Below are 20,433 nucleotides of genomic sequence, written 5' to 3' on the forward strand. Positions count from 1 at the left end.
CCCGGTACTCCGATAAATGTTCGTAACCTTCCGGAACCTTTCCTGTGTCCAAACATAGTCGTCCAATATATCGATCTTTACGTCTCGACCATTTAGAGACTCGTCATGTTCGTGATCATATCCGGGAGTCGATCATATCCAGGACTCCGAACAACCTTTGGTACGTCAAAACACATAAACTCATAATATAACCGTCATCGAACTTTAAGCGTGCGGACCCTACGGGTTCGAGAACTATGTAGACATGACCGAGACACGTCTCCGGTCAATAACCAATAGCGGAACCTGGATGCTCATATTGGCTCCCACATATTATACAAAGATCTTTATCGGTCAAACCGCATAACAACATACGTTGTAACCTTTGTCATCGGTATGTTACTTGTCCGAGATTCGATCGTCGGTATCTCAATACCAAGTTCAATCTCGTTACCGGCAAGTCTCTTTACTCGTTTTGTAATACATCATCCCGCAATTAACTCATTAGTTGCAATGCTTGCAAGGCTTATAGTGATGTGCATTACCGAGTGGGCCCAGAGATACCTCTCCAACAATCGGAGTGACAAATCCTAATCTGGAAATACGCCAACCCAACAAGTACCTTTGGAGACACCTGTAGAGCACCTTTATAATCACCCAGTAAGGTTGTGACGTTTGGTAGCACACAAAGTGTTCGTCTGGTAAACGGGAGTTGCATAATCTCATAGTCATAGGAACATGTATAAGTCATGAAGAAAGCAATAGCAACATACTAAACGATCGAGTGCTAAGCTAACGGAATGGGTCAATTCAATCACATCATTCTCCTAATGATGTGATCCTGTTAATCAAATGACAACTGATGTCTATGGTTAGGAAACATAACCATCTTCGATTAACGAGCTAGTCAAGTAGAGGCATACTAGTGACACTCTGTTTGTCTATGTATTCACACATGTATTATGTTTCCGGCTAATACAATTCTAGCATGAATAATAAACATTTATCATGATATAAGGAAATAAATAATAACGTTATTAGTGCCTCTAGGGCATATTTCCTTCACTTCCTTCGGGAAGTTTTGCTCCGGAAGGGCTTTGACGACCGTTGGATCACCAGAGTAATGTAGATGGTCTCCTGCGGTCGCACTGCCGTGAACATCAATGGGAAGATCGGCCCCTACTTCCCCACCTTCTGTGGGGTTAGACAAGGCAACCCCTTCTCCCCGTTCCTGTTCAATATGGTGGTGGACGCTCTTTCCGCCATCCTGGATAAGGCTAAGGCTGCTGGCCATATTCGTGGGATCACCCCCCACCTGGCCGGCGGCTCCGGGATTTCCCTCCTCCAGTATGCCGACGACACTATCATCATGGTCGAAGGCTCGGAGATGGACATCTCCAACCTCAAGTTCCTCCTCCTCTGCTTCCAACAAATGTCTGGCCTTAAGATAAACTTCGACAAGAGTGATGTAATAGTGATGGGCTATTCTCCAGCTGAGTGTCTGGCCATTGCCAACCGGCTTAACTGCCACCTGGGCTCCTTCCTCACGACCTACTTGGGAACACGCATTAGTGACTCCCGGCTCTCCGTCGCGGACTTGCGCCCGACCGTGGCCAAGCTTCAAATGCGCATCGAGCCATGGCAGGGTAGATGCTTGTCAAAGGCGGCGTGGACAATTCTCATTAACTCATCCCTCTCTAGCCTCCTCTTGTTCCTCATGAGGTTCTACAGCCTTCACGAGACTCTGCACCATGAGATCGCCAAAGTCCAGTCTCGTTTCTATTGGGCTGGCGACAACAATAAGCAAAAATACCATATGGTCAGTTGGCCTGACATTTGCAAGCCCAAGGAACAAGGAGGCCTCGGTATTATGTGCTCTAAGCGCATGAATATCGCCCTCCTATCATGATGGCTCTGGCGCATCTCGCAAGGTCACGGTGGCCTCTGGCTCGACATCATCCGGAACAAGTACCAACGTGGACAGCCCCTCGCCTTCTATCAGAGATCGGGCGGCTCCCAGTTTTGGCAGTCGGTCGTCCAACTTCTACCTGTTCTCCGCATTGGGACCTCCATCTGGGTGGGCTCCGGGGACGCTCCCTTCGCTGCGCGCTTCCCCGACCTCTTCTCCATCGCTGTCGACCCTTTGATCTCAGTTGAGAGGGCCCTTATTGACTTAGGGTGCCTCGCTTTCCAGAGGCCATTTGGGCCCCCGGAGTCTGCCGCGTGGCGTGAGTTACTGGATTGCGTCGCTCTCCACGAGCCGATTGTGGACGGTGGCCCAGACCAGGTGCGATGATGCCTCGAGCCTTCTGGCCAATTCTCCACCAAGTCTCTGTACCAGGCCATTGCCCCCTCCTCCGCCCTCCCCCCCCTTACGACGGTGTGGTCCATCCGCCTGCCTCTGAAGATCCGGATCTTCATGTGGCAATGGATTCGCGGTCGGATCCCGTCTGGGGTCGAGGTGCGCAAGCGAAATGGCCCGGGCACTGGCCTCTGCCCGCTGTGTGGTATCCCTGAAGACTCGAATCACATCTTCTTCTCCTGCGTGTCCGCTCAATTTGTTTGGAGCTGCTTTCGCAAAGCGGTGGGTGGAAATTGGTGCCACACCAACTTCCCCGACCTATTTGCCGAACTCCAGAACTCCCCCTTGACGTGTCCCCACATTAGGTGGCTTGCGATTGGGGTCACTGCTTGGACCCTCTGGACGATCTGCAATAAGCTTGTGATCCAGCGCACTCCTCTTCGACGGGCTACTGACGCTATCTTCAAATTGTCTGGTTTCTTGCAGCTTTGGCGGCCGCTTAGCCGCCCTCAGGACCGCGACGCCATCTCCGCCATCATCGCCGACCTCCGCTCGATGGCCGTCCGTCTGTCGCCGTCGCCCCCGCTAGAACCAGACTAGGCGCTTATCTTGCTCTCCGCTGCTCCGGCGCTTTTCTTTTATTTTGTTTGGGCTTGTTGAGCTGTACCCTCAGCAGAACCTTTGTACTTCTTTGTGAGACTTGGGTGTGTGTGTGTGGACTAGTCCGTGTGTGTGTGTGCTCTCTGGCGGTTTGCTTTATTTATAAATCGGGGCGAAAGCCTTTTTCGGTGAGGACATCCGTAGGATGTAGCTTTTATGTACAAGCAGCATCGTGTGCTGATTTGGAACCATTCGAACCTAGGTGGTAGCGGGGGCAGCAGTCCAACATGTAGCTGTTGGGGAACGTAGTAATTTCAAAAAATTCCTACGCACACACATGATCATGGTGATGCATAGCAACAAGAGGGGAGAGTGTGTCCACGTACCCTCGTAGACCGAAAGCGGAAGCGTTAGCACAACGCGATTGATGTAGTCGTACGTCTTCACGATCCGACCGATCCGAGTACCGACATACGGCACCTCCGAGTTCAGCACACGTTCAGCTCGATGACGCCCCTCGAACTCCGATCCAGCCGAGCTTTGAGGGACAGTTCTGTCAGCACAACGGCGTGGTGACGGTGATGATGATGCTACCGACGCAGGGCTTCGCCTAAGCACCGCTACGATATTATCGAGGTGGAATATGGTGGAGGGGGCACCGCACACGGCTAAGAGATCAAGAGATCAATTGTTGTGTCTCCAAGGGGTGCCCCTCTCCCCGTATATAAAGGAGTGGAGGAGGGGGAGGGCCGGCCCTCTCTATGGCGCACCCTAGGGGAGTCCTACTCCCACCGACAGTAGGATTCCCCCATTCCTAGTAGAACTAGGAGCCCTTCCAAGTAGTAGGAGTAGGAGAGAAGGAAAGGGAAAGGAGAAGAGAAGGAAGGAGGAGGCGCTGCCCCTCCCCCTAGTCCAATTCGGACTAAGCCTTGGAGCGCGCACAGCCTCCCCTCTCTCTTTCCCCTAAAGCCCAATAAGGCCCATATACTCCCCGGCGAATTCCCGTAACTCTCCGGTACTCCGAAAAATACCCGAATCACTTGGAACCTTTCCGATGTATGAATATAGTCGTCCAATATATCGATCATTACGTCTCGACCATTTTGAGACTCCTCGTCATATCCCCGATCTCATCCGGGACTCCGAACTACTTTCGGTACATAAAAACACATAAACTCATAATACCGATCGTCACCGAACGTTAAGCGTGCGGACCCTTCGGGTTCGAGAACTATGTAGACATGACCGAGACACATCTCCGGTCAATAACCAATAGCGGAACCTGGATGCTCATATTGGCTCCGACATATTCTACGAAGATCTTTATCGGTCAAACCGCATAACAACATACGTTGTTCCCTTTGTCATCGGTATGTTACTTGCCCGAGATTCGATCGTCGGTATCTAAATACCTAGTTCAATCTCGTTACTGGCAAGTATCTTTACTCGTTATGTAAGGCATCATGCCGCAACTAACTCATTAGTCACATTGCTTGCAAGGCTTATAGTGATGTGCATTACCGAGAGGGTCCAGAGATACCTCTCCGACAATCGGAGCGACAAATCCTAATCTCGAAATACGCCAACTCAACCGGTACCTTCGGAGACACCTGTAGAGCACCTTTATAATCACTCAGTTACGTTGTGACGATTGGTAGCACACAAAGTGTTCCTCCGGTAAACGGGACTTGCATAATCTCATAGCCATAGGAACATGTATAAGTCATGAAGAAAGCAATAGCAACATACTAAACGATCGAGTGCTAAGCTAACGGAATGGGTCAATTCAATCACATCATTCTCCTAATGATGTGATCCCGTTAATCAAATGACAACTCATGTCCATGGCTAGGAAACTCAACCATCTTCGATTAACGAGCTAGTCAAGTAGAGGCATACTAGTGACACTATGTTTGTCTATGTATTCACACATGTACTAAATTTCCGGTTAGTACAATTCTAGCATGAATAATAAACATTTATCATGAAATAAGGAAATAAATAATAACTTTATTACTTCCTCTAGGGCATATTTCCTTTAGTCTCCCACTTGCACTAGAGTCAATAATCTAGTTCACATCGCCATGTGATTTAACACCAATAGTTCACATCACCATGTGATTCATACCCAAAGGGTTTACTAGTCAATAATCTAGTTCACATCGCTATGTGATTAACACCCACAGAGTACTAAGGTGTGATCATGTTTTGCTTGTGAGAGAAGTTTAGTCTACGGGTCTGCCACATTCAGAGCCGTATGCATTTTGCAAGTATTCTATGTCTACAATGCTCTGCAGGGAGCTATTCTAGCTAAATGCTCCCACTTTCAATATGTATCCAGATTGAGACTCAGAGTCATCTAGATCGGTGTCAAAGTTTGCATCGACGTAACTTTTACAACGAACTCTTTATCACCTCCATAACCGAGAAATATTTCTTTAGTCCACTAAGGATAATTTTGACCAATGTCCAGTGACCTACTCCTAGATCACTATTGTACTCCCTTGCCAAACTTAGGGCAAGGTATACAATAGATCTGGTACATAGCATAGCATACTTTATAGAACCTATGATTGAGGCATTGGGAATGACTTTTCATTCTCTTTCTATTTTCTGCTGTGGTCGGGTTTTGAGTCTTACTCAACTTCACACCTAGCAACACAGGTAAGAACTCTTTCTTTGACAGTTCCATTTTGAACTACTTCAAAATCTTGTCAAGGTGTGTAATCATTAAAAAAACATATCAAGCATCTTGATCTATCTCTATAGATCTTAATGCTCAATATGTAAGCAGCTTCACTGAGGTTTTTATTTGAAAAACTCCTTTCAAATACTCCTTTATGCTTTCCAGAAAATTCTACATTATTTCCGATCAACAATTTGTCATTCACATATGTTTATCAGAAATGATGTACTGCTGCCACTCACTTTCTTGTAAATACAGGCTTCACCACAAGTCTGTATAAAACTATATGATTTGATCAACTCATCAAAGCGTATATTCCAACTCCGAGATGCTTGCACCAGTCCATAGATGGATCGCTGGAGCTTGCACATTTTGTTAGCACCTTTAGGATCGACAAAACCTTCTGGTTGCATCATATATAACTCTTCTTTAAGAAATCCATTAAGCAATGTAGTTTTTGACATCCATTTGCCAGATTTCATAAAATGTGGCACTTTGCTAACATGATTCGGATAGACTTAAGCATCGCTACGAGTGAGAAAATCTCATCGTAGTCAACACCTTGAACTTTGTCAAAACCTTTTTCGACAAGTCTAGCTTTGTAGATAGTAACACTACTATCATCATCCGTCTTCCTCTTGAAGATCCATTTATTTTCTATGGCTTGCCGATCATCGGGCAAGTCAACCAAAGTCCACACTTTGTTATCATACATGGATCCCATCTTAGATTTCATGGTCTCAAGCCATTTTGCGGAATCTGGGCTCATCATCGCTTCCTCATAGTTCGTAGGTTCATCATGGTCAAGTAACATGACCTCCAGAACAGGATTACCGTACCACTCTGGTGCGGATCTCACTCTGGTTTACCTACGAGGTTCGGTAGTAACTTGATCTGAAGTTACATCATCATCATCATTAGCTTCCTCACTAATTGGTGTAGGAGTCACAGGAACAAATTTCTGTGATGAACTACTTTCCAATAAGGGAGCAGGTACAGTTACCTCATCAAGTTTTACTTTCCTCCCACTCACTTGTTTCGAGAGAAAACTCCTTCCCTAGAAAGGATCCATTCTTAGCAACGAATGTCTTGCCTTCGGATCTGTGATAGAAGGTGTACCCAACTGTCTCCTTTGGGTCCTATGAAGACACATTTCTCCGATTTGGGTTTGAGCTTATCAGGATGAAACTTTTTCACATAAGCATCGCAACCCCAAACTTTAAGAAACAACTTTGGTTTCTTGCCAAACCACAGTTCATATCATCTCAACGGATTTAGATGGTGCCCTACTTAACGTGAATGCAGCTGTCTCTAATGTATAACCCCAAAACGATAGTGGTAAATCGGTAAGAGACATCATAGATTGCACCATATCTAATAAAGTACGGTTACGATGTTCGGACACACCATTACTGTGGTGTTCCAGGCAGCATGAATTTGTGAAACTATTCCACATTGTTTTAATTGAAGACCAAACTCGTAACTCAATATTCATTTCCGCGATCAGATCATAGAAACTTTATTTTCTTGTTACGATGATTTTATACTTCACTCTGAAAATTCATTGAACTTTTCAAATGTTTCAGACTTATGTTTCATCAAGTAGATATACCCATATCTGCTCAAATCATCTGTGAAGGTCAGAAAATAACGATACCCGCCGCGAGCCTCAACACTCATCGGACTGCATACATCAGTATGTATTATTTCCAAAAAGTCTGTTGCTCGCTCCATTGTTCCGGAGAACGGAGTCTTAGTCATCTTGCCCATGAGGCATGGTTCGCAAGCATCAACTGATTCATAATCAAGTGATTCCAAAAGCCCATCAGCATGGAGTTTCTTCATGCGCTTTACAACAATATGACCTAAACGACAGTGCCACAAATAAGTTGCACTATCATTATTAACTTTGCATCTTTTGGCTTCAATATTTATGAATATGTGTATCACTACGATCGATATCCAACAAACCATTTTCATTGGGTGTATGACCATAGAAGGTTTTATTCATGTAAACAGAACAACAATTATTCTCTAACTTAAATGAGTAACCGTATTGCAATAAACATGATCCAATCATATTCATGCTCAACGCAAACACCAAATAACTCTTATTTTGGTTCAACACTAATCCCGAAAGTATAGGGAGTGTGCGATGATGATCATATCAATCTTGGAACTACTTCCAACATACATCGTCACTTCACCCTTAACTAGTCTCTGTTCATTCTGCAATTCCCTTTTCGAGTTACTACTCTTAGCAACTGAACTAGATCAAATACCGAGGGGTTGATATAAACACAAGTAAAGTACACATCAATAACATGTATATCAAATATAGCTTTGTTCACTTTGCCATCCTTCTTATCCACCAAATACTTGGGGCAGTTCCGTTTTCAGTGACCAGTCTCTTTGCAGTAGAAGCACTCAGTTTCAGGCTTAGGTCTAGACTTGGGATTTTTCACTTGAGCAGCAACTTGCTTGCCGTTCTTCTTGAAGTTTCCCTTTCTTCCCTTTGCCCCTTTACTTGAAACTAGTGGTCTTGTTAACCATCAACACTTCATGTTCTTTCCTTATTTCTACCTTCGTCGATTTCAGCATCACGAAGAGCTCGGGAATTACTTTCTTCATCCCTTGCATATTATAGTTCATCATGAAGTTCTAGTAACTTGGTGATAGTGACTAGAGAATTTTTTCAATTACTATATTATCTGGAAGATTAACTCCCACTTGATTCAAGCAATTGTAGTACCCAGACAATCTGAGCACATGCTCACTGGTTGAGCTATTCTCCTCCATCTTGTAGGCAAAGTACTGTCAGAGGTCTCATACCTCTTGACACGGGCATGAGTATGAAATACCAATTTCAACTCTTGGAACATCTTATATGCTCCGTGGCGTTCAAAACATTTTTGAAGTCCCGGTTCTAAGCCGTAAAGCATGGTGCACTAAACTATCAAGTAGTCATCATACCGAGCTTTTGTCAAAACGTTCATAACGTCTGCATCTGCTCCTGCAATAGTTCTGTCACCTAGCGGTGCATCAAGGACATAATACTTCTGTGCAGCAATGAGGATAATCCTCAGATCACGGAGCTAGTCCGTATCTTTGCTACTAACATCTTTCAACTTATTTTTCTCTAGGAACATATCAAAAATAAAACAGGGGAGCTGAACGCGAGCTATTGATCTACAACATAGATATGCTAATACTACCAGGACTAAGTTCATGATAAATTAAAGTTCAATTAATCATATCACTTAAGAACTCCCACTTAGATAGACATCCCTCTGATCATCCAAGTGATCACGTGATCCAAATCAAGTAAACCATGTCCGATCATCACGTGAGATGGAGTAGTTTTCAATGGTGAACATCACTATGTTGATCATATCTACTATATGATTCACGCTCGACCTGTCGGTCTCAGTGTTCCGAGGCCATACCTGCATATGCTAGGCTCGTCAAGTTTAACCCGAGTATTCTGCGTGTGCAAAACTGGCTTGCACCCGTTGTAGATGAACGTAGAGCTTATCACACCCGATCATCACGTGGTGTCTCGGCAAAACTGGCTTGCACCCGTTGTAGATGAACGGTGCATACTCAAGGAGAACACTTTTATCTTGAAATTTAGTGAGAGATCATCTTATAATGCTACCGTCAAACAAAGCAAAATAAGATGCATAAAGGATAAACATCACATGCAATCAATATAAGTGATATGATATGGCCATCATGATCTTGTGCTTGTGATCTCCATCTCCGAAGCACCGTCATGATCACCATCGTCACCGGCGCGACACCTTGATCTCCATCGTAGCATCGTTGTCGTCTCGCCAACTATTGCTTCTACGACTATCGCTACCGCTTAGTGATAAAGTAGAGCAATTACAGGGCGATTGCATTGCATACAATAAAGTGAAAACCATATGGCTCTTGCCAGTTGCCGATAACTCGGTTACAAAAACATGATCATCTCATAAAATAAAATATAGCATCATGCCTTGACCATATCACATCACAACATGCCCCGCAAAAACAAGTTAGACGTCTTCTACTTTGTTGTTGCAATTTTTACGTGGCTGCTACGGGCTGAGCAAGAACCGTTCTTACCTACGCATCAAAACCATAATGATAGTTTGTCAAGTTAGTGTTGTTTTAACCTTCTCAAGGACGAGGCGTAGTCACACTCGGTTCAACTAAAGTTGGAGAAACTGACACCCGCCAGCCACCTGTGTGCAAGGCACGTCGGTAGAACCAGTCTCGCGTAAGCGTACGCGTAATGTCGGTCCGGGCCGCTTCATCCAACAATACCGCCGAACCAAAGTATGACATGCTGGTAAGCAGTATGACTCGTATCGCCCACATCTCACTTGTGTTCTACTCGTGCATATAACATCTACGCATAAACCTGGCTTGGATGCCACTGTTAGGGAACGTAGTAATTTCAAAAAAAATCATACGCACACACATGATCATGGTGATGCATAGCAACGAGAGGGGAGAGTGTGTACACGTACCCTTGTAGACTGAAAGCGGAAGCATTAGCACAACACGGTTGATGTAGTCGTACGTCTTCACGATCCGACCGATCCGAGTACCGAACGTACGGCACCTCCGAGTTCAGCACAAGTTCACCTCGATGACGTCCCTCGAACTCCGATCCAGCCGAGCTTTGAGGGAGAGTTCCGTCAGCACAACGGCGTGGTGACGGTGATGATGATGCTACCGACGCAGGGCCTCGCCTAAGCACCGCTACGATATTATCGAGGTGGAATATGGTGGAGGGGGGCACCGCACACGGCTAAGAGATCAAGAGATCAATTGTTGTGTCTCCAAGGGGTGCCCCTCTCCCCGTATATAAAGGAGTGGAGGAGGGGGAGGGCCGGCCCTCTCTATGGCGCGCCCTATGGCACATGCATTTTACAATGAAAGAAGCTCTACAGAAAGAAAAGGAAAAATAAATAATAGTGCACCAGCCTTCACATGTGTAAATTATACTTTTTCAATATATAACTCCATCTCCATAGAGTCGATTGCAAGGTTCAGTTGTCTTTCGTCCAGACTTCAATAGTCACTCCTCCTTTCATTTGCATGTCGAAGGTGACAAACACTTAAGTAGGGAAAAAGGCATGCAAGAGAATAACCAAAAGAGCACAACCACTTAGGAATAAGAGGCATCAGAAGAAAATTAATTCTTACTCGGTAATTCTAATGGCCTTCGAGGTAGCACATGTCTCTACAGAATTCACGAGACATGGCTCCTCTTACCAGAAGGCTAACATTGTAGTCTGATCACACGGGAGTTTTTGAATGCACTGCTGCTAACCTCTCGCGTTCTCGTGTATGGATCGAATTATTGGGCTCCATGTAGCAGTAGTACTTTGCCACTTTGAATGTCTCATGGGCTCGAGCGTCTCTCGACAGTAGTAGTGCTTTGGATAGATCTTGGAATGCCCTACTAGCTTGCTAGGATGATGGCCAGACTTGCACGGCCTCCTTCTTAGCGCCTGAGTAATTAACTCGTCAACGTAGCAACCATTAGCACGCACTTGTATGAACTATAGTGTTTAACAAAGAAATTACAATAGTGGTTCCAGCAAAAAATGAGATGGTTTTCAGCAAAACGTTGATATGCTTGTCGCAAAGAAATTACAACCATCGGTGTTTTATTGAAGATGATGGTTCTCAGTCTTAGTTACAGTGCACACCCGTACACACCATTACATATGCTCAATCTTAGTTACAAGGCACAAATTTATAATAAGTAGCAGGGGCCAACACTCAGCCGATCAACATACATAGATACAGAATATATATGCCCACACGTGCACTGTGGACAGAAACACACAACAGCAAGCCAAATAGCACACACAATCCACACCATGGGATGGGAGTCGATGATGAATGGATATGATAGGAACGGCACCTCCGGCATCAATCCTGGCTCTTCCAGCAGGATGGGAATCTTGCGGCCTTGCCCATTTCTTCTATGTTTCCCATTTCTTGGTATTGGTTTTCTGGTTTGTTGTGTATATGATTGGGTTTATTTTTATGTTTGCTAATTGCTTCTTTCAACTCAACAGGGATCAATTCGCCATTGAACTCGAGCTCCTTCAATTTTGGAAGGTTGCCAATGCCGGACAGACTCCCCACCGTGCCCCTTGTGAACGACCAGATGATTTTCTCAAGCTTAGGAGCAGATCCGCTGGCGAACTCTATCTTGGTGATGGCAGAACTATCGACAATAAGAAGGTTGAGACTTGGGAACTCATCTTTGTTGAACTTAATCTGGCTTTCAACACAAGCTTTCTCCTTCAGGACTAGGCAGCGCATATATCGTATCTTGGCGAACATTTTCAGGTCATCTTCGCTCAGTTTGGTACTACAAAGAGTCACCTTGGAAACTTTCTCAACCTTGTCAAATAATGAAAGCTTGTTGTTGTTGTTGTTCAACTCGACTTCCTTCAGTTCTGGAAGGGCTTCGACCCCAGAAAGAGATTGTATGCCATCGGTTGAGCATAAAGTGATCTTCTCCAGCTTAAGGGCCCCACCTTCAAACAAGATGTCAGTTATGTTGGAGCCCTCAACAAGAAAGCACTTGAGATTTTTGAATTTGTCATTCTCGAAGGTGAGCTTGCTGTCGATGTATGCTTTGTCTCGGAGCCTGAGACAAACTATATTGGGAAGTTTGTTGAGGACCTTCAGATCATCCTGCTTCAGTCGGGTTCCAGTTAGAGTTATCTTCGCAAGTTGCAAGAAGTCGTTATGTTTGGTCAGCACTTGAAGAAGTTGCCCCTTTTTTGTGGTTCCAGTAATGCTTAGGCTCTCAAGAAGAAGCTTGGGAGGTTGTTTATAATATTGGAGAACAGTACATGGAAAATCTTCGTTGGAAGGATCTTGCTCAGTCATGGGAAGAGTGATTGACAGAGACTTGAGGCACTCATGCAAGTCACTAATAGCTCGAAGCAAATTCCTAATGAGTTTGTCATTGTCTCCAATAACCACACCAAGCTTCCTCAGTTGCCACAGCTTTCCAATATCTTTCAAAACTTGACGATTTTGTGCCTTGACATTGGACAATACCTCCATGTTTAACATTTTTCCGATCTTGTCAGGAACATAAGATATTTCAGTACTGCCTGCCCTCGGCACAGTGTGTCCAGCCAGCAAACGCTTCAGCTTCAGGAGTAGGACATTTACTGTTGCAGACTCAGGCACATGGATGTCCCGAATATTCAATACTTCCAGCTCACGGAGGTTGTTGATTTCACTAGGCAGCTGTTTAACATCTGTTCCCCTTAGACTCAGATACTTGAGCAGTACCATTGTTCTGCAGATGTCCTTGAGGTACCGCTGGTTCTTACCACCAAAGCATTTACAGTCTTCTAGATCTAGCACCTTGATAATGGATACTCGAAATGATTCTTCATAGAGCTTTTCGAAGAATCTGTTGATTTTATCAGAGCGACGGATTCGAAGATTGTTGAAAATGGAGAAGTGGCGAGCCAAGTAATGTGATAGCCGTGTTTCTATAATGCGCTGTTTTCTGGCGATCTTGGTTATGAATCCATGAACTACATCAGCTATTACACAGCTCTTCACCTGTCCTGTTGAACCAATATCAGCAGGATAAACAAGCCACCGGTTAATTAGCGCATCAAAACATCGATTGGCATGTCGAACAGAACTCGCCCAGTCTTGCTTGGTTATCAACCCCTCTACAACCCACCGTCCTATCAAGGTTGACCGCCTGAAGTGTTGTCGTCGAGGGAAGATTGCTAGGTATAGCAAGCAGGACCTGTATTCCTTAGGCAGGTCACTGTAAGAGAACATGAACATCTTCTTAGCAATGATATTGCTGTCAAATGAGTTGTGCCCAGATGTGTGTGAAGCTTGAGGTACCGGCTGCAGGGCTTTGTGCAACTGGCTTAGCTCTTCATGGTTCCTCTTGGGGTTGGCATGCAAAGCATGAATGAAGATCTTCATGCAGAATTCTTGTTGCTTACACTTGTCCAAGATGTCAATATAAATCTTCGGGTTATCTTCAAGCATGTGGTTTTTTGTAAGCTCAAGTGCAGTATCACGGTAGAGGCCAAGAAGACAATAGTCTATAGGCTCCCGCACTGGCCAACAATATTCTTTGGCTCGTGCTATGTTATCTTTGAATGTCAACATCAGTGCACCAGCTATGCGACCAAACATGCTGAAAGCATTTTTGGTCTCCTACTCTCCTCCCATCTAGATACCCAGTCATCATCAAGTTTGAGGATAACAAGGATCTGGCCATCTTGGCTCATCAAACGATCTTCAATTTTGTCCATGATTCCTTTGATCTGGAGCTGGTCTTTCGTCGTGCACTCTATTTCCCGAATCTTTGCTATGGTTTCTTCAATTAGAGCATCCGGAATACAATCTGACATTGTATACCATCAACTGTATCTATTTCTTCACAGATTTGTCTTCCTGCAGATCAGCTGGACCTGGTTTCTTCGTGGATTTGTCTTCCTGCAGCTAAGCACCTGGTTTGTGCACGGATTTCTCCTGAAGGACCTTGCGGATCATTTCTTTGATTTGATCCTCGACCAATATAATGGTGCTAGTGGTGCTGACGGCGGTGGCTTGCTCCTGGATCTGTGGGCGCTTCTTGGTGGTCACCTGGGGGAACACCTCCCTTAGGATCTGTTCATAATGGGCTTCATTGAGACGAATTGCCTTTCCTTCATCTTCTTCCATATGCCCTTTAAGCTTCTTGGCTGTTCCCTTGATGATAGCCTCGTGCGTGATTGTGTCTTCCTTCCTTTCTAGGTCTCTGATTGTGTCTTCCTTCCTTTCTAGGTCTTGTTTGGTAGCAGGCGCACCTTCAACTGGCTTGTGCTTGAGCTGCCACAGCGCTTGGAGGAGTACGCCTAAGGGTTTATCTTTAACGGATTCTGGCAGACCCAGCGGGTCTTCATCCATTTGTTTCAGGTTTATCTGCAGCTGTCCGCCCTTCATTTTTTCCATGATGTTCTTGATTTCTTCAAACTTGTTGTCCAGGTTCATTACTTGGATTTGTTCTGTCAATTGATTGAGCAGCCTCCATTTTTCTAAGCGAATATCACTTTTTATTTTTTCAGTCTCGTCTTTGCTGACATGACCTTGCTGTTGCTGGGGCTGTGGTTCGGCAGATTGAAGCTTCCGCAGGATGTAGTACAGAATGTCCCGAGTTCGAAGGGCTCGAGCAAACAAGTGCACTGCTGGGATGTCGACCATGACACTGGGCCTGCTGGGACAATGTTTTTCCGACATTGCCGAAGCTTCCTTCGCAATAGCCAGGGTTTCCTCCTTATCCAGTGCCACAATGGCGACCGATGGTTACAGGCTCCCCCTCATCAGTGTGGCGTTGTGCGACATCCTCTATCCATTCTGCTAGCTTCACCCTAGTGTTCTCCTACGGCGTACGAGGCTGGTAAAATGTCCCTCTTACACCAGAGTGGTTAGTCGTTGCCATTGCTAGCATGAGTTGATCGTTGCTCTTTTCTTTTTCATCTCTGGAACTAGCGGATGATGCGGATGCTTGCTCCTCCACTGTAGGCGACAGTGCCGTTGCCGCCTCCTTCACCGGGACCTCAACGCCATACCTGTAACATGCCAGAAATAATTAATTAGAATGAAATGTTCAACCATGTAGCCACAACAACAGATGAAGAAAAATAACTTCTGTAACTGCAATATATATAAGCCAGGTGGAAATTCCGAGACCTTTGATAGGTTTATCTCATCAAATAGTCAAAATGGTGTGGTGGTTTATATTTCTATTTTATTTTTTTGAGGGCGTTGTGGTGGTTTATTTAGGTAAGACTCTGGACGAGGGGGGGATGGGCTAGATGTTTTGACAATGTTTTCGCAATGTTCACGTATATACAACTTAAAGCGAATTATATTACGTGACAAAATAGTCACTTGGTAGCTGACTAGCTATAATAGTCAGTTTGAGCCGAGAGTTTGTCATTTCATTTATCAGTAAGTATTCATCTAAGTGCTGCCAGTTGCACAGCCATATGCACTAGTAGCATATGATTCCTCCCCTCATATATTAGTTTTTACTAGTAACTGTAAACTCAGTAGTAATTGTTCAATATATTATCAGAGGCTGACATTTAATTGTAGCATGGCTGAACTGTCAGCCTCATTTATTAGTTCCTACTTGTTAATTACTATGTTTATAAGATAAAACCAAAACGCCAGAAATTAAGCTTAACAAAGCACAACTAATGTTGCATCCCAACAATGTCAAGCGAGTAAGGTCAAAGGCGTACATTGCATAAAAGGCAGCTGGACTATATCCTATTGATGAGTTGATTAGGCCATGTTGCGTGTATTTAAAATAATTTCTCTTTTATTATCTCTCTAATAAGTGATACATGCGTTTGTATGTGTGCACTGTTTACATGTATAATTAAATTGTTCATCATTATTTTTTGTGAGGAAAATTGTTCATTACTCTCTCCATTCCATATTAAGTGTCGTTAATTTATTATAATATTTTTACTTACAATTCTTTTAATTTCTTGATTTCACAATACGTATTATGTCCATTTTATTTTTTGATATGTACTATTTTTTGTTTTACGTATTTTCCGTATTTAATGGTTTTTGTTTTACTTATTTTAATCTATTTCGCACCACTTAATCCTTTTTCAGATAAATTTTCCACCGGTAATCGTGGATTTCTTGACGACAACTTTTTTTTTCCAATTTATCTTTTCTGTTTCACTAGTTGAGTTTTTTCCACTGACAATTTTATTTTTGTTCCAGTTTTTTTATTCTTAGAATAATTATGTTCCATGATGAATTTTAGTAATCTTGAGTTTCTTCATCATGAGTAATTTGTTCCAGTTATATTAATTTCTTTGTTCATGTACTAATCTTGAATTATTCCACCGTGATATTATTTTTATTCCACTTTTCTTGTCCGAATATAAATCCTAAATTATTGTGAAGATGATTTTCCCACTTTTTTGTAGAACAAGTTGTATTGAATTGTTGCATGGTGATAGTTTTTGTTCCACCACTTACTATGGATTGTCCCAAGTTGGCTTCCTTTTTGTTCCGTTGTTAATTATAATTTTTTTTTCGCTCTGTTTCATTCTAATAGTAATAATGTTGTATCATAATTTTTTTTATTTTTGTTGCATTAGGAGTCCGAGTTGTCCAATATGATTGTCTTGCTCTACTTATACTAATTCCTTGCCCTAATAATAATCCAGAATTGTCCCACAACTTCCTTTTTGTCTCACTTATTCTTTTTTTTTCAGTTGAAATCCTAGATTGTTCCACTTATTTTAATTTTTTGTTTTAATAGGATTATTTATTGATTCCAGCATGACCTTTTTGCCACTTATGTTAATTTTCTATTAGTAATATAGCATGTTCAAATAGGAATCCTAATTTCTTCCATGACAATTTTTTAATGTTTTTTTTTCAACTAGTAGTATTGAATTGTTCCATGATCGTGATGTTCACTTGAGCTGCGTTGTTGAGTGGTCTACATAATTTGGGCCTTAGTGCATTGAATCCCAGTGCATGATGCATGATTCCATAGCAGGGACTGCCAGATCGGTAGGGGAACTGGCAAATCCTATTCCAAACCCTCCTTCCTAATAAGCGGAGTGGTAGGGGGCTTGCTTATTGGGCCAGCCCATTTCCTTCTATAGTGTTTTCTTCGTTCATTGTCCAATTTACTTGTCTATTTTTGTGGTGTTCATGCGATTTTCCCAAGTTTGTGCATTTCATGGTTATTATGTCTTTGAAGAAAATTTCACCTATTTGTCTTTGTTTCTTATCCTTTTTGACTATTCTATTATTTTTCCTTTTCATATTTTTCCGTTCAGTTTTATTTTCCACCAGTGGAATATTTTGCTCGATTAAGGCACTTTTTGTGGATCCCAAACTTATCCCACAAAAAATATGGGGTACGTACTTGTGTGTAGTTGACTTGTAAAGTTTCAATGTCAAATGCCCTCTTGTTTACAAGAAACAAAAATGAAAATTTTCTATACAAGGATAGCATGGATCTTGATGCAAACTGAATGGTGCAGGTAGAAGGTGTACCTACATAGGGGTATGAAAAAACCACACTCTTGTCTATTATTGTTATTTCTGTTGTTAATTGTCAGCCATGGATTGGAGATAAAAGAGGCTAATTGCGGCAAATATGCTACAGCATAGTGTTCTGAGAATGCAGAGAGTGTTACAGTACCTGGTTCGCCGCTCGCCAATGTCATGCGCCCTTTCCCTGAGGACACCCAGTTGGATGGCCGCACGACGCTGGGCCACCATCTTGTGCACAAACCAGGGAAGCCAGAAGACGTAGCGCCGGAGGCCGCCGCTGGCGAGATGGAGCTCGGGGTTGCCGCGGTACAGGTACATGTCGATGCAGTTGCTGCTGTCCTGGGCGAGCACCCGGACCTGGTTCATCCACGTGCGCATCTGCTCGTCCTGCTCGCCACCGCCGGGCGCCTTCTTTGACAGGTGCGCTAAGAAGCTCTGCATGCTCTCCATCTCCTCCTGGATGAACTGCACGTCATGCCGGACGCGGCCCAGCAGCAGGGCCTCGTTGCGGATGACGCCCAGCAGCGAGCTCACCGCGCCCGACGCAAGCTCCGCCATTGCTAGCTCCTCCCTCCGCCGCCGGTGGCTTTGTGTCTAGTTCTCCTCGCCTCTGTATTGGAGATGCACTGGCTGCACCACAACGGTGCCGGCCGGTGGCTTCGTGTCTAGTTCAAATCGGTGATGCACTAATTCGGTATGCACCCATGTGGGTGGGTGGCAAGAATTTGTTCTTCTTCACGTGCACAAGGCAAGTATCTGTTCCTAGCTTTTCCTTCGAATGAAAGAAATACCTTCCTTCTTATGTCCACCTTGTGATCAGTATAAGATGTACACCGTCATAGATTCCAAGGCGGGAAAGAGAATTGATCGATCAAGCTGGATTGGCTTGGCTTGGTTTGGTGGAGACGAGCTGAGCCTACTTTCTACGAGTAGTTCGTTTCTTGACAAGCCAGTAACCAACATGTAAATGCAAGATCAATTTTGTAGCCCACGGTTAATCTTTCAGTTTAAGCAAAATTTGTCAGATTAAATTAGTCTTGTTTAATTTTTGTGGTGTATAGCACAAAATAATGGCTATATTGCTTGTAAAACATTATGTGGAATCCTTCATACTACCACTAGTAGAAAAAGGGGCTTTCGTTCAGGCCTGGCCAGCCCATTAGTCCCGGTTCTTATACGAACCGGGACCAATGGATGCATTCGTCCCGGTTCGTGAGCCCAGGTGGCCGGCCGGGGCCTCGTCGGCTTTGGTCCCGGTTCGTCTGGACCCATTTGTTCCGGTTCTAGGCATGAACCGGGACCAATGGGCCTCGCTCCTGGCCCACATCCATTGGTCCCGATTCCAACCACGAACTTGGACAAATGAGTTGCCTATATATAGCCCATCGCCGGCGAGCAGAGCACTCCACACTGCTATGTTTTTTGCTGGCCGACGAGGGGAGGGCATTTGGGTGCTCTAGCTCACCTCCTATGCACATGAGGTGTTCGATGAAATGTCCGAGCCACACTAGTTAATATTTCTTCTCTCGAAACTCGACCTCCGAGCTCCATTTTCCCCGAGATTTTTCTAGGTTTAGCGGCCCGTCACGTCTCGTCCCCGTCTTCACCGCCGTCGATCGCCCGCGCCGATCTCGTCGCCGGCAACACCGTGGTGAGCCTCTTGTTCTTATCTTTTTTGTGCAAGAAAAAAAATTCTTACTTGAGATAGATACTTGTCTAATTTTCTTACTTTTATTATTACTTGTTATTATATAGTGCGATGGTTCTAGTATCCGCCCCCGTCGGCCCTCGTCCTGTCTATGATTCGGATGTGGTATATATTATCTTTTTATAACTATTTGGTTCATTTATTGTTTATGACAATTATGCCGACCAACGTGACATAGATTTTATTTATGTAGGAGGTGGTTGAACCGGAAATTCCAACCGACCCTATTGTTGAGAGGTTAAATTTAGTTGAAGATGAAAACAATTACTTGAAGGAAAAAATAAAAAAATTGAGGAGGAGAAGATGATATTGGAGTTGCATGTTGCAGACGTCGTCGATGATCACAAGATCAAGATGGATGCAATGCGGTTGAAGATTAGAAAGATTAGAAAATATGACATTCATACCGAGGCTTGGAATCATTATGCCGTTGGATCAATTTTTACCTTAGTTGTGATTATGATCACATTTGTTGTTGCATTGAAATGTTTTACATAGTTTCAATGTATGGTTTAACTAGATGCTCTGGAGAGCTATATGTTGTTCAATTTGAACTATGTATGTACTTTGGTTTTAATGTGATGATGAACTACTATTAATTTGGTCACTTATCTATCCATGTTCATTTGTAGTGCTTTTCAATTTCAGGGTCTTATAGCTGAAAAAAACCCAGTAAATACATGAAAAACATAACAAATGAAGTCAGAAAGGGTTGAAAATTGATGATGTGGCTTTGAATGGTGCATTTTGAACACATAAAAACTATGGAGTTCAAATAAGTTCAAAAAAATGAAATCCCTTTGTAACAGACGAGTTTCCGTACGAAATCCTGATACTTCGAAAGAGATTGTCCGTTTTGTACACGAAGTGCATCCAGTTTTTGCCGTAATCCTCTCTACTCTCTTGCACATGCTATGTGGGTGAAATAATGATACCATGCCAACATTCAACCTTTTCAGAGTTCATTTGTAGTGCTTTTCAATTTCAGGGTCTTATAGCTGAAAAAAATCAGTAAATGCATGAAAAATAATAAATGAAGTCAGAAAGGGTTGAAAATTGATG

General features: G+C 43.7%; 1 pseudogene; it reads right to left on the minus strand.

The window, feature by feature from the left end:
• Positions 1 to 11,326: 11,326 nt before the first annotated feature.
• LOC123163854 (uncharacterized) lies at positions 11,327 to 18,265 on the minus strand (annotated as a pseudogene).
• Between the last annotated feature and the right edge of the window lie 2,168 nt (positions 18,266 to 20,433).

Source organism: Triticum aestivum, chromosome 7D (assembly GCF_018294505.1).
Source record: "Triticum aestivum cultivar Chinese Spring chromosome 7D, IWGSC CS RefSeq v2.1, whole genome shotgun sequence".
Taxonomy (NCBI): Eukaryota; Viridiplantae; Streptophyta; class Magnoliopsida; order Poales; family Poaceae; genus Triticum; species Triticum aestivum.